The following is a 12,959-nucleotide window of genomic DNA, read 5'->3' on the forward strand; positions in this document are numbered from 1 at the left end:
TAGATGTCCTACTTTTCTAAGTAGAAGGGAGTGGGAGAATCAGAGTCAGAGAAAAAGAGTCGTTTTTTGGTTTGGTTTGGTTTTGTTGTTTTGTTTTCCTGTTTGGAAAGAACAATGAGATATATAACATAATTTTCTAACTAAAATAGAACTAAAAGATCAAAGAATCTAGGTTCCTGTTAGATAAGGAAGCCAAGATTCAGAGAGGTTAAGTGGTTTACCTAAGCTCACACAGCAAGTTATTAAAAATATAAGATTATACCAGGGTATCATAGGTCCCAATCAAGTCCTCATTCCACCCGTTTAAAAGTCTGTTTATCATATATTCAGAAACAATAAAATTAGAGTGTAATAACTAGATATATAAAACAGCTAATAGAGGATCCTGTCTTTGAAGTACATGCAGTCACCTACAACTAAATAAGACAAAAAAACACATTGCTTTAATTTACAAATAATTTATACTGATAACAAAATTAAAATTCCCAGTAGGTATATAATGTTTTATAGTTTTTTTGAAGTTCATATAACCCCATTAGCTCCATGGTTTCATTTGACCTTGTGGAAAATCATTCCTTATTTAATTTCTCTCTGGGTCCTTTTGTAAACCATTCCTGCCTAGAATTTACAGCGGTAATACTGACAGTCCTGACGCTCTCCAAAAAGAGTTGTGAGCTCAGCCATGCAAGTCCTCACTCTGATGTAATTTTGATCAATTAATTTCTCCCATCAGGGAATTTAGAGTAAATCACGCTTTCCCAGACTCAGTACTTGATGCCTCAATCTATGGTTCTCAAATTTAGTTTTGCTTGGCTCCACCCGCCCAGGGAGTGACTGATTCTGTAGGGCTGGGTGGGGCCTGGGAATTTGCATTTCTAAGAAGTTCCACGCTGCTGCTGCTGCTGCTGCTGTTGGTCTGGGCCTGCACTTTGAAAACTACTCTTTTCAAAGCATTGTTTTCTTGCTTGTACTTAGGACTCAGCTCAGAAATCTAAATGTGTGAACTAACTCCCCTCAGAGGGTTCTTGGGAGAAGGCCTGGACTTCCTCCAACACCGTGGAAGCGTTCATCCCCCATTTCTTGCTGATGCATGGACTTTCTGGCGGATGGTGTCATCACTGTATCTTAGCAGACTGTGTGTTTTTCTCGTCCACAAGGAGTCCACAAGAGCTGAGGCAGATTTGCTGGTCCTGCGCCCTTAATGGCACTGTTCCTGCCACAGAACAGGTTTTATCCATACAGAGATATTTGCCAAAGTGAAGAGGAGTACATTCAACAAGCCTATGTTAAGGACTTAAATTGTGTGAAGATCTGGGCTCAAAATGCATTTTGTAAGTGTCAGGAGGAGACTAGTTGGAGGGTGAGGTTATACTGGGGACTGGTGCTGGATAGATAGCTGCCAAAGAAGGCCATCATTAGCTTCTTCCCTCTGTATGGGTGTGCCACTCCCCCTCAAGTTCTGGGTTCCGTTTCCACTCTCTGAATCTGGGTTTGGCCTTGTGACTGCCCTTGGTCAGGGAAATGCAGCGTATGTACCACTGAGCCAGTTCAGGGCCTAGTCTTGAAGAAGTTCTGTACCATCTGCTTTTATTCTGTGAAATCAGGCACCATTCAGGAAATCCCACCACCCGGAAACTTCCATCTGAGAAAGCCCAAGATACCTACCTCTGTGGTGGAGCTGTGTGGAGAAACAAAGACTCCTCACATGACAGTGAAGGCTTCTTTGACTTTCTAGGTTCTAGACCAGACACCAACAGCATGGCAACAAATGAGTAACTCCAGCTGACATGACGTAGATGCAGCGGACACCAGGGAATCAATGGAATTCTGAGAAATAGCAAAATATTGTTGTTTTAGGTCAGGAGTTTGGGCGAGGTTTGTTACACAGCAAAAGATAACTAAAAGATATGATATGTAGAATTTGTATATAAGTCCCACAAGCTGTAATATCAGCATTAGTCTCTGTAGACTAATATTATGCCATAAAATATCACATCATTTTGAAACAGAATTGTGTTCACACACAATAAATGCAGTCAAAAAGATAATTTGTTTCTCTCTAATATTCACCCATTCAAAAATAGTTAATATGATATTCTATTTATAACAAGAGATAAAGTGATATAGTGCTTAAGATTACAAAATCAGGAATGAATATTAATACTAACCATAGTAATAATTATCATCATTGTATCCTTACTAGGTACGATGCTGTGAGCTTTGAGCAACAATTTTCTCACTTAATCTCCACCAAATGTCATTACCTAGGAATTTATTGATCACAATTTAACTCAAAGGAACCTGAGATCACATATTAGGTAAACAAAAATAGTGATTCCAAATATTTAAACGTATTTTTTCATCTTCTGTAACCGTAGACATTGATCATGCCCATCCTCTTAAGTCTGCTATTTTTTACTTTTAGATATGAGCAATCATCATACCCGTGCCAGGAAGAAAATATATTAATATGTTTTTAGTGACAAAAATGGGTGGACAAATTTTTGACTCAACCGGGAGAACTACTGGGTTAAAAAATGTTAAACACATTTTTCCACTCAGTAAATCTCAGAGGTTCTTTAATGCTAATGAGCTCTGTGAGTACTACATAACCTTTCTGGAAATGATTTGACATTGAAATCCTTTCAGACCATCAATTAACATCACATTTAGATAGTGGTATTCCACAAAATACAGATTGAAAAATGCCGGTATAGATAAAGGAATGAGGTGGTCAATTGATTGACTCTTAACTCAATTGATTGACTCTTAACTGAAAGAACTTGGGAGAAAAAATCTGCCAGTGTGGAGATAGAGCTCCATTTAACATTATGTCATTTAATTTTGTATTATGGTTTTTGTTGGCATATATTGTGCTTTTAAATTAAAAATCATTAAACCTGTGCAGATACAAATATTTTAAAAATAATTTCTGGATTGGAGGCCCCGTCAAAAAGGAGACCAAATTCCAAACACAAACCTGTATTCTCAGAAGGATTCACAAATCATGGGTTTTAATTTCCTTGTAGCCTGTGCCGTATTGCCTGCAACTCCAGGGAAGACATTCAATGTTGAGAAATGAGGCATGACATGGATACCTCTGTCTGCCCATTGATGGAATCTCTTTTTATTCAAAGTCCATTCTAGAAGTGGTTCTTCCTGTCTGAGAGAATAGAACAAAATATCTCCACTGTAGTTTGATAGAGAGCAAACATTGCCCTGAGCAATGGGACAGAAGAAAGACACCATCCTTGCATGGCTAGTAAAGCAATTGGCTACTTTACAGAGTACATTGGGAGAATCTTTCTGGAACTGAATTTCAAATAGCTGTTGTAGTGGAAAACAAAAATAAGCTTGAGTCTGTGACAAAGATCTGCCCTAAAATAAGAGTGGCATAACCCCAGTATAATAATGTGAGCTAGGAAAGAAGATGAAAAATATTAAAAATCAAAATTTGATAGCTGTTTCTGTAGACATTTTTAAAGAAGTAAATGTTTATATCAGAACCCAATCTATATTATTTTGAGAATGTGTTTATGTGTGTCTGAGAAATCATATAAATTTCTCATTCCACATATTAACTGATTATCCTTAACTAAGTTTTTTTAATGAAATCACAAATTCCTTATTTTGCCTTTCCAAGTATTTTTATGATCAGTGAAGACCTTTTCTGAAAATTGCAGTTGGGTTCTGGTGCCGAGTATGTTCCTGTCTTTATAATGTTCTTCAATACATTGTATTTCCTCCTGAGTATACATGACATTACAATGGCTCTGTTTTGGGCATTTGGGTTGGTGAAATAGTCAAAGTGCTCTGATGCTAAAAGGTGGTGAGGCAATAACTGAGACAACTGTTAGGTAGTATTATAAGCTCATAATAGAGTTGTGTCTGGCTTAAGTTGGGTTGCATATTTTATCCTCCAAACAGTACTCACTTACCCATTATCTATTGTCATGAAATAGTATACAAAGAATATATAAAGAAACAGTAACAATATTTTGACACATATACACACACACAAAGACATAGTCTTGAAATAAATAAAAGACCTTAATTGAGCATACTTATTTAAAATCCCAAATTTAGGGGCACCTGGGTGGCTCAGTGGGTTAAAGTCTCTGCCTTCAGCTCAGGTCATGATCTCAGGGTCCTGGGATTGAGCCCTGCATTAGGCTCTCTGCTCAGTAGGGAGCCTGCTTCCCTATCTCTCTCTGCCTGCCTCTCTACCTACTTGTGATCTCTCTGTCAAATAAATAAATAAAATCTTAAAAAAAAAAATCCCAGGTTTATTTATTAAAACACCGAACTGTAATTTCCATATTTCACAGTGTCTACATGGAAACTCCAAGTCAATAATTAGCATTTAGGAACTGTGTATTCTGTGTACAGAGCATGGGTGTTAGTGTCCAATGGACTGGGATTTATAACCTGGTTTTGCCGCTTTCATAGAAAACATTTGCTACCATAACTTACCTCCATCCACAACCTTGGCACTTCAAATGCATCTCAGTCCAGTTCCCGTAAGTCATGTACCACAACCAGCAATTCAAATAACTTTGTTTATATAATGTTTCAGTGTGCAAAGATTTATGAAATATGCTTAAGAAATATTTTCAGTACTATCAAAATATATTGATTTCTGTTATTTGGGTTGATTTTTATAATTTAATTGGCATTCTTCAACAGTACAAAATAAGGGAAGTTTTTCAATACATTATTTACTTTTTGGTGGGGAAAATAATATGAATATATGTTTAGATGGAAATGGATTTTTAAATTCTTTTTAACTGAGGTATAATTTATACGTAATAAAATTAACCTTTTAAACCTGTATAATTGGATAAGTTCTAAGTGAATACAGTCATGTGATCACCATTAGTTCTTACTAGAGAATATTTTCATCATCCCCAAAAAAGCCCCTTCTATCTTCACTCTTGACAACAAGTGATCCATTCTCAGTCCCTTGATTTTGCCTTTTCTAGAGCATCATATGAGTGCAGTCATTTCACATATAGTTTTTGGGTATGGTCCATTTCATTTAATATAATACTTTTGAAACTCTCCATGTTGTTGAAAGTATAAGCAGTTCATTCTTTTTATTGTTGAGGAATATTTCATTGTTTGGATCACCAACCACAACCTGTTTATCCATCCATCCACTAACTAATGCACATTTGGTTGTATTCAATTTAGGACTATTATTAATTAAGCTGTGAACATTTATGTCCAGGTGTTTGTGTAGACACATATTTTTATTTTTCACAGATAAATAACTAGGGTTTGGATTACTAGGTAGTATAACAAGTGCATATTTAACTTTGGATGAAATTGCCTATTTTCCAAAGTAGGGGTTGCAGTTGTCCCAAATCCTTACTAGCAGTTAGTTTTGTCACTTTTTGCTTCTTATCTTAGCCATTTTAGGAAGTGCATAGTGGCATCTCAGTTAATTTCAGTTTGAATTGTTTAGACTAATGTTAAACATATTTTGATATAATTGGCCTTTTATATACATTCTTTGGTGAAGTGTCTGTTCATGTCTTTTGACATTTTAAAATTTTATTTCTGTTTAATTGTTTTTATTGATATATAATCAACATACAATTTTTTAAATTTTATTTTATTTTTTTCAGTGTTCCAAGAGTCACTGTTTACGAGCCACACCCAGTGCTCCATGCAATACGTGCCCCCCTTAATCCTAGTTTCTGGGTCTAGTGTAGTGATTTGACAATTCTATACATATGCAATGCTCACCATGATAAGTGTAGTCACCACTTGTCACCATAAAATATCATTATGATGTTAATATTTCCTTGTGCAGTACTTTTTATCTCCATGGCTTATTTATTTTATAATTGGAAGTCTGTACCTCTCAATCTTCTTAATCTATTTTATCCATCCCCCACCCACCTCTACTCTGGCAATCACCAGTTTGTTCTCTGTATTGAGTCTGTTTGTTTTATGTGTTTGTTTTGTTTTTTAGATTTCATATGTAAGTAAAATCATATGGCATCTGTCTTTCTCTGACTTATTTTCACTTAGCATGACAGCCTTTAGGCTCATCCATGTTGTCTTTGACAGTTTTTTTAACTGAGCTGTCTGTTGTATTACTGACTTATAAAACTTCTTTATATATTCTGGCTTCAAGTTTATGTCATGGTATATATTCGTTAAATATTTTCTCTCATTTGTAACTTGTATTTCCATTTTCTTACAGTGTCTTTCAAAGAGCAGATATGTTTAGTACTTTTAACAATGTACAACTTACCTTTGTTCTTCTTTTAGTGTCTTTTCTAGAAATCTTTGCTTTTCGTGTCTTTTCTAGAAATCTTTGCTTAAGGCATAATAACAAAGATCTCCTTTTTTTAATCTAAAAGTTTTGTAGTTATAGGCTTTACATTTATGTCTATGATCCATTTCATGTTAGTTTTTTATATGGTGTGAGATAATGGTTGAAGTTTATTTATTTCTTTTGAATATGGATACTTAATCTTCCCTACATCGTTTGTTGGAAATACTGTTGTTGGTGTTATTGTTTCCACATTAAAATGCCTTGGCACCTATGCTGGAAATCAACTGACCATTTCTGTGCGGGTCTGTTTCTAGACTCTGCACTGTTCTCCATTACTCCAAATACCTGTCCTTAAAACAGTACAACACTGTCCTAAATACTGTAACTTTTAGAGTGAATCTTTAAACCAGGTAGTATAAATTCTCCAGCTTTGTTGTATTTCTTGTTTTTGATATGAAAAGTCCTTTCCATGTCTATATAAATGTTAAGAGTACCAGCAATTTCTGCAAATATCCATCTGGGGTTTTGACTAGGATTACATTGAGTCTGTAAGTCAATCATATCATAATAACATTGAGTTTTCTGATTCATGACCATACAATACACCTTTATTCACTTAGGCTATATATTTTTCTTGGCAATGTTTTATAGTGTTCAGTGCACGCTCTTGCATATTATCTATTATATTCATCTCTAAGTACCTCAAATTTTATTGCCATTGTGAATTATATTAATGTTTTAATTTCTATTTCCAACTGTTCATTGCACATATGTAGAATTTCATTTTATTTTTGTAAACTGGCATTTTATCCTGCAACCTTGCTGAGGTCACTTACAGAATATTTCTATTAGTTTTTTGCAGATAAGATTTTCTATGTAGACTGCAAATAGACAATTTTACTTTTCTCTTTCTAAACCATATGTTAAATTATTATTATTGCTCTCAGTGACTCTAGGAAAGTGACTATTAAATGCATAGATTATAGTCTTACTATTAGGTATGGAACACTACACAATAGTTATTAGTATTACTTTTATAAAAATTAAGAAAATGAGGTTCAGAAACTTCAGTGTATTGGCTTAATATTAATTCATTTTGTTTCATTAAATTTATTTATTTCCATTAAAGCACCACCATGCCCCAGATTTAGTTCTCCTTAGTGGTCTGTAAGGTTTCATTTTCCCCTGTTACTTATAACATTTGTACTTATAATATTTGATTCTTCCTTTTCTCCTTATTCTCTTTCCTCTAGACATGTAGACAAAGCATCTGCAGGTACTACACAGTGAAGCACACACTTGGAATTCATAAAATGCGATCTTGTTGTCCTCCAGCTTTTCAACAGCTAGTTGGGAGACTGACTGTTGGAGGCGTGCGTGAAATGCAAGGGGAGCAGAGACACAGGTTCATCCACAACTGCATCATCCACTCAGAATGAATCTACTACATATAGAGCAATGTGCAAAAGGTAGAAAAATTTCATTTTTGATGTCTTCCAAGGAAGGACAAGGTGCTAGGTAGTAAGTGATGAGAAATATGTTTGAAGAGTGTTCGTCATGATTCTGATGGGAAAATGCAAATTAAATACTCTTGGTGTTTCAAACAAATAATTTAATATGAAGAATTAGTTACTGACAGCTGGTAAATTGGAAAGCTAAATAGAGAACATTAAACTATCAATTTAAAAACAGCAAGCATGCCCTAATATTCTAGGGCTGGAAGGGCTTAGGATAGGGATGGCAGCAGCAGGTTAAAAAGCTAGGGCTGTTAGGGGCACCTGGGTGGCTCAGTGGTTAAAGCCTCTGCCTTTGCTCAGGTCATGATCCCAGGGCCCTGGGATCCAGCCCCACATTGGGCTCTCTGCTCCACGGGGAGCCTGCTTCCCCTCCTCTCTCTCTCTGCAGCCTCTCTGCCTACTAGTGATCTCTGTGTTTCAAATAAATAAATAAAATCTTTAAAAAAAAAAAAAAAAAGAAAGAGGGGCACCTGGGTGGCTCAGTGGGTTAAGCCACTGCCTTCGGCTCAGGTCATGATCTCGGGGTCCTGAGATCGAGTTCCGCATCAGGCTCTCTGCTCGGCAGGGAGCCTGCTTCCCTCTCTCTCTCTCTGCCTGCCTCTCTGTCTGCTTGTGATCTCTCTCTGTCAAATAAATAAATAAAATCTTTAAAAAAAAAAAGAAAGAAAGAAAGAAAAGGCTAGGGCTGGTAGCAGGAAGCTTGTAAGGCAGAGACTGACTAGTGGCAGTTGGAACCTTTTCATAAATGGCTTCTATGGATGCTAGTAGAAGCAGAGGGGGAAAAATTTCACAAAGAAATACCCCCTCTCTTCACTTCATCTGTCTTCAAATGTCCTGTTGCTATCCCCTATTGAATGGATGCAGCAGGAAGCCAGAGGGCAAGAAATTCTGGGAAATGAAGTTTCCTATGATACCGGAACAGAAGGATGTGGAACTAATACAAGAAAAAACAGGCAAGTGACAATCTCAGAAGGATACGTGAGGGCAATGGAAAGAAGGCCAGGATGATGTCTTGGAAGTCAGTGACCTGATTGCACTGTGTTCTTCTTTGCTGCCTGATGTTTTCTGTCTTCATTTCCCAGCATCTGAGGATATGGTGGCCAAAATCACGGTATCAGATAAGACTGACAAAAAGTGTATTACAAGATTTATGCCATTAGATGGATAGATATTGATATATACTATATATCAAAATATAAGTCTTCCCCCAAAATCCAATAAAATTTCAATTAGAATTTCAATAATACGTGGAGAGATTGAATAAAAGTACTTGAAACATTATATGAAAGTATAAAGTCTTGAGAACAGATGACATTTTGAAAATTCTTTTGAATTTTGAATTGCTGATACCTCAAATCAGTACTACAGAGCTACTGGAATTACATGGCTATAGTTTGGCCTAGGAGTACACAAACAGATCAGCTAGACAGAATAGAGAATAGGGTAACAGACACCTTGTATGTCAGAATGTTATAAATGACAAAGATGGGATTTTAATTCAATGGCAAAAGGATGGATCGTTTAGTAAGCAGTACAGGTACAAGCTGTCTATCCATCTGGAAGCAAATAAAATTGGACTTTGTTTTTACATCACGTTACGATAAATTCCAAATGCATGAAGACTTATATGCAAAAAATGCAAGAAAATCTGTGAGAGTCTATGGACATTCTCTGGGCAAAGTAGGTATGAACCTACTTGAATTTATGAATAAAATAATATTGTGTATGACAAGAGATAAACCAAGTCAAACCCAAAAGAGAGCATAAATACTTGGGAAAGTATTTGCAGTGAAGAGAACATATAGATGCCCATTTTTAATAATATACAAAGATCTTTTATAAGTTTACAAGAAGGAAACAAATAATTGAAGTGAAAATAATGGGCATAGATTTAGAAGAGGCTGTTCACACAGGAGCATAGCCCAATGGCCCACAATACTTGAAAAGATGCGCAAACACAATATTTACATGTTAAATGCAAATGAAAGTAACAATGAACATTTCTTTACATTTATCAACCTCGAATTTTTTTTTTAAAGATTTTATTTATTTATTTGATAGATAGAGATTGTAACTAGTCAGAGAGGCAGGCAGGGAGAGAGAGGAGGAAGCAGGCTCCCTGCTGAGCAGAGAGCTCGATGTGGGGCTTGATCCCAGGACCCTGGGATCATGACCTGAGCTGAAGGCAGAGGCTTTAACCCACTGAGCCACCCAGGCGCCCCTCAACCTCGAATTTTTTTAAAGAGAGAGTTCACTCAGGAGGGGGGTGGTAGAGGGAAAGGGAGAGAGAAAATCTCAAGCAGACTCACCTCTGATCATGGAGCCTGATGCAGGGCTCCATCCCAGGACCCTGAGATTATGACCTGAGCTGAAACCAAGTCAGACACTTAACTGACTGAGCCACACAGGTGCCCCATTTTCTCCTTTTAAGAGTAATGATTATACTTCCCGAAGACAGATGAGTAATAGGGCACACTCACATTGCTACAGTAATATTACCAACTTTGAGATACAGTTTATAAGACTCTAAAAATTAAAAACCCAGATCCCCTTTGACTAAGAAAATACAGCTCTGAGAATCTGTCCTATTGAAATAAAAATGGCAGTACACAAAAGGACTCCATCAGGAGAGAATGTTTGAACAAAATATTGTATATCTATAGCATAAATATTAAGACACCATTAAAAAGGAGAAATTGGAATCATAATAATTGACTTGGAAAGGTTTCTAAGATTAAGAATAAAAGTGTGAATAAGGTGTCACTTTAGTGAACTAAATAATGATACTGGGCAGAAGAAGAATCCTTTGTATATATGTATATAAATATTATATAAATACATAGAAAGTATGGGAGGATAAATAAATCAAAGAAATTTGGTTTGGTGTGCTGACAAGTTCTTCTGGTGGAGACAGGAAGGAGAGTAAATAAGTAGACAAGCATAAAGTGTGAGGAAAACATTTAAAGTTGTACAGGTCCCCATCTCTATATATGAGATGATCATGGCAATAAATTATGTGAGATTTTATGTGTATGCATATACATAAACACATACCTATGCAGCTATGTTTTTATTTATATGCACACATACACAGATGAGTTTATATCTGTATATCTACAAATATGTGTGCATATATCCATGCACATACCTACATACACATGTTTGCTCAGAAAGACCAACAAAAATTGGTGAATGAGCCTGAGGGCCTTCCCTCCGCTGAGACCTGAGTTTTACAGGTCTGTGTATCACCTTTGCCTTGTTGCTGGTGTCACAGTGGCTTTTTGCTCACTGGTGCCAAGTGTTAAGCCAGAAAGCCTACTCTCTCTTGCAGTTCATATGGCTCTTTCTAAACAAGCAATGGGATTAATTAGGATGTATGACACTGTTGATCTTTATCATTTAGTTTAGTTTGTGGTTTTCCTAAGTGATTACTCTAAGACTTACTCAATTACTTTTCTCTCTCCCTTGGGTTTCCCTGACATAAAAATCATTTGCATCCATTTTAGAAGTACCAAGAAAGAAGACATCGGCCTGCTTAGGTCTTGGTTTTTTCATCTGTGAAATGAGGATAATGATACACCTTCTTTGTTCCTGTCTTGAAGGGTTGTGGTGACAATTAATAACATAATTAACAGGATATCAGCTCGTAGTAGAGATGTACCATATAAATATGGCCTTTGTTGCTCACAATTCTTCAGTTTGATGATGTCACCTGCCTTTCCCTTTTGTAAGTTTCATGGAAGCAAACATAGCTCCCCGGAGCTGCGATAATTAACCAGAAGGTAATAGAAGTAAATTCACCTATCTGAAGACAGATATTCAATTATTTTGCAACAAGGCTTTTGGGACTTGGAAGACAACGTAAATCTCAGGAGAGACTTTAGTAGTCTGCCCGAAAACAAACAAGACAAGAAAAGTCTAAAAATCACCTGCTCTTCACCTTAATAGCCATAGGCTGTAATTCCAGGGCCTCAGTTTCTGTTTATGTAATCAATTCCTACTTTCCAGTTCTCAGGGATGTAGCAAGCCTGTTCTTTGCTTTCATCAAAGCAATTCTTTTAAAAACTCCAGCTTTCTAAAACACAACTCCGAAAGCCTATGCTGAACTCCCTTGAACAGTTCTTCTTTACCAACCAGACAAAATCTAAGTGCATTTCCAGAGTATTAGACTGTCCTCCATAACTTGACTCCTCCCCATTGCTCAAACCTTGTTTTCGTGACCACTCCCCTGGCCATTGTTCCCAGCCAACTGTAACGGGGGGTGGGGAGGTGGCCCATCACTGGCAGTGCCCAGGCGGCACCCTGGGTATACTGTGTGGTTCCCACCTGTCCCTACCCACGGCATTATCAGTGATGAAACTGGGGCCCAGGTCAGCCTTGTGCGGCCTGGAGGGGGCTTAGACTGTTCTGAGCACCCTGGGCAAGACAATGTGTAAAAGGAACATACTGAGTTGCCTAATCACACAAAGTCTGAGGAGAAGGGAATTAATAAGGAGTAGAGTCTGAAATAGAGAGCTAGGAGGTTTAGAGACAAGACATGTTGTGTGCAGGGAGTCTCTCAGGATCACTGCATGGCACATTTTCCAATTGACTTAACATTTATTTTCATTTTTTTTTTTTCCTTAGGGTAAGAACAATCCCTATCAGTGCCCTCTGTCTCCCAAAAAGCTGTTCTTGGGACTAACAGTGTGGCTCAGCTAGTGTTTAGTGTCCATGAGTCTTAAAAATGAACAAGGCAACTTTAACCCCAAATTCCTCAATGCACGTCCAAATGGAAAAAGATGTGCATATGCACTTGGGTATGTGTCTGTGAGGTGCAGTTACAAACCATGGCTAAACCAACAAAGAAAGAGCCTAAACCAGCAATGCACTGGCAAAGACTTACCAACTGACCATCAGATGGGTAGCCCTGATTTGTAGTATCCGAACATGGCCATGCTGTAAATATCCTTATTGCAACCCGTTTCAAGCTACCAATGCTTTTCAAAAATGGCCATCAAAATTCCTGATCATTTAAAATTAGCTCCCCACAATCAATATGAGCCAGCAACAATACACCACCCAGCAAAACAAGGAGCTCCTGGGACAAAGATAACAGTCTTCTGATAATCTTAGTCAGGAACTGTGAAATTAAATAACTAAATAAATCAATA

Source organism: Meles meles, chromosome 9, assembly GCF_922984935.1.
Source record: "Meles meles chromosome 9, mMelMel3.1 paternal haplotype, whole genome shotgun sequence".
NCBI classification, from domain to species: domain Eukaryota; kingdom Metazoa; phylum Chordata; class Mammalia; order Carnivora; family Mustelidae; genus Meles; species Meles meles.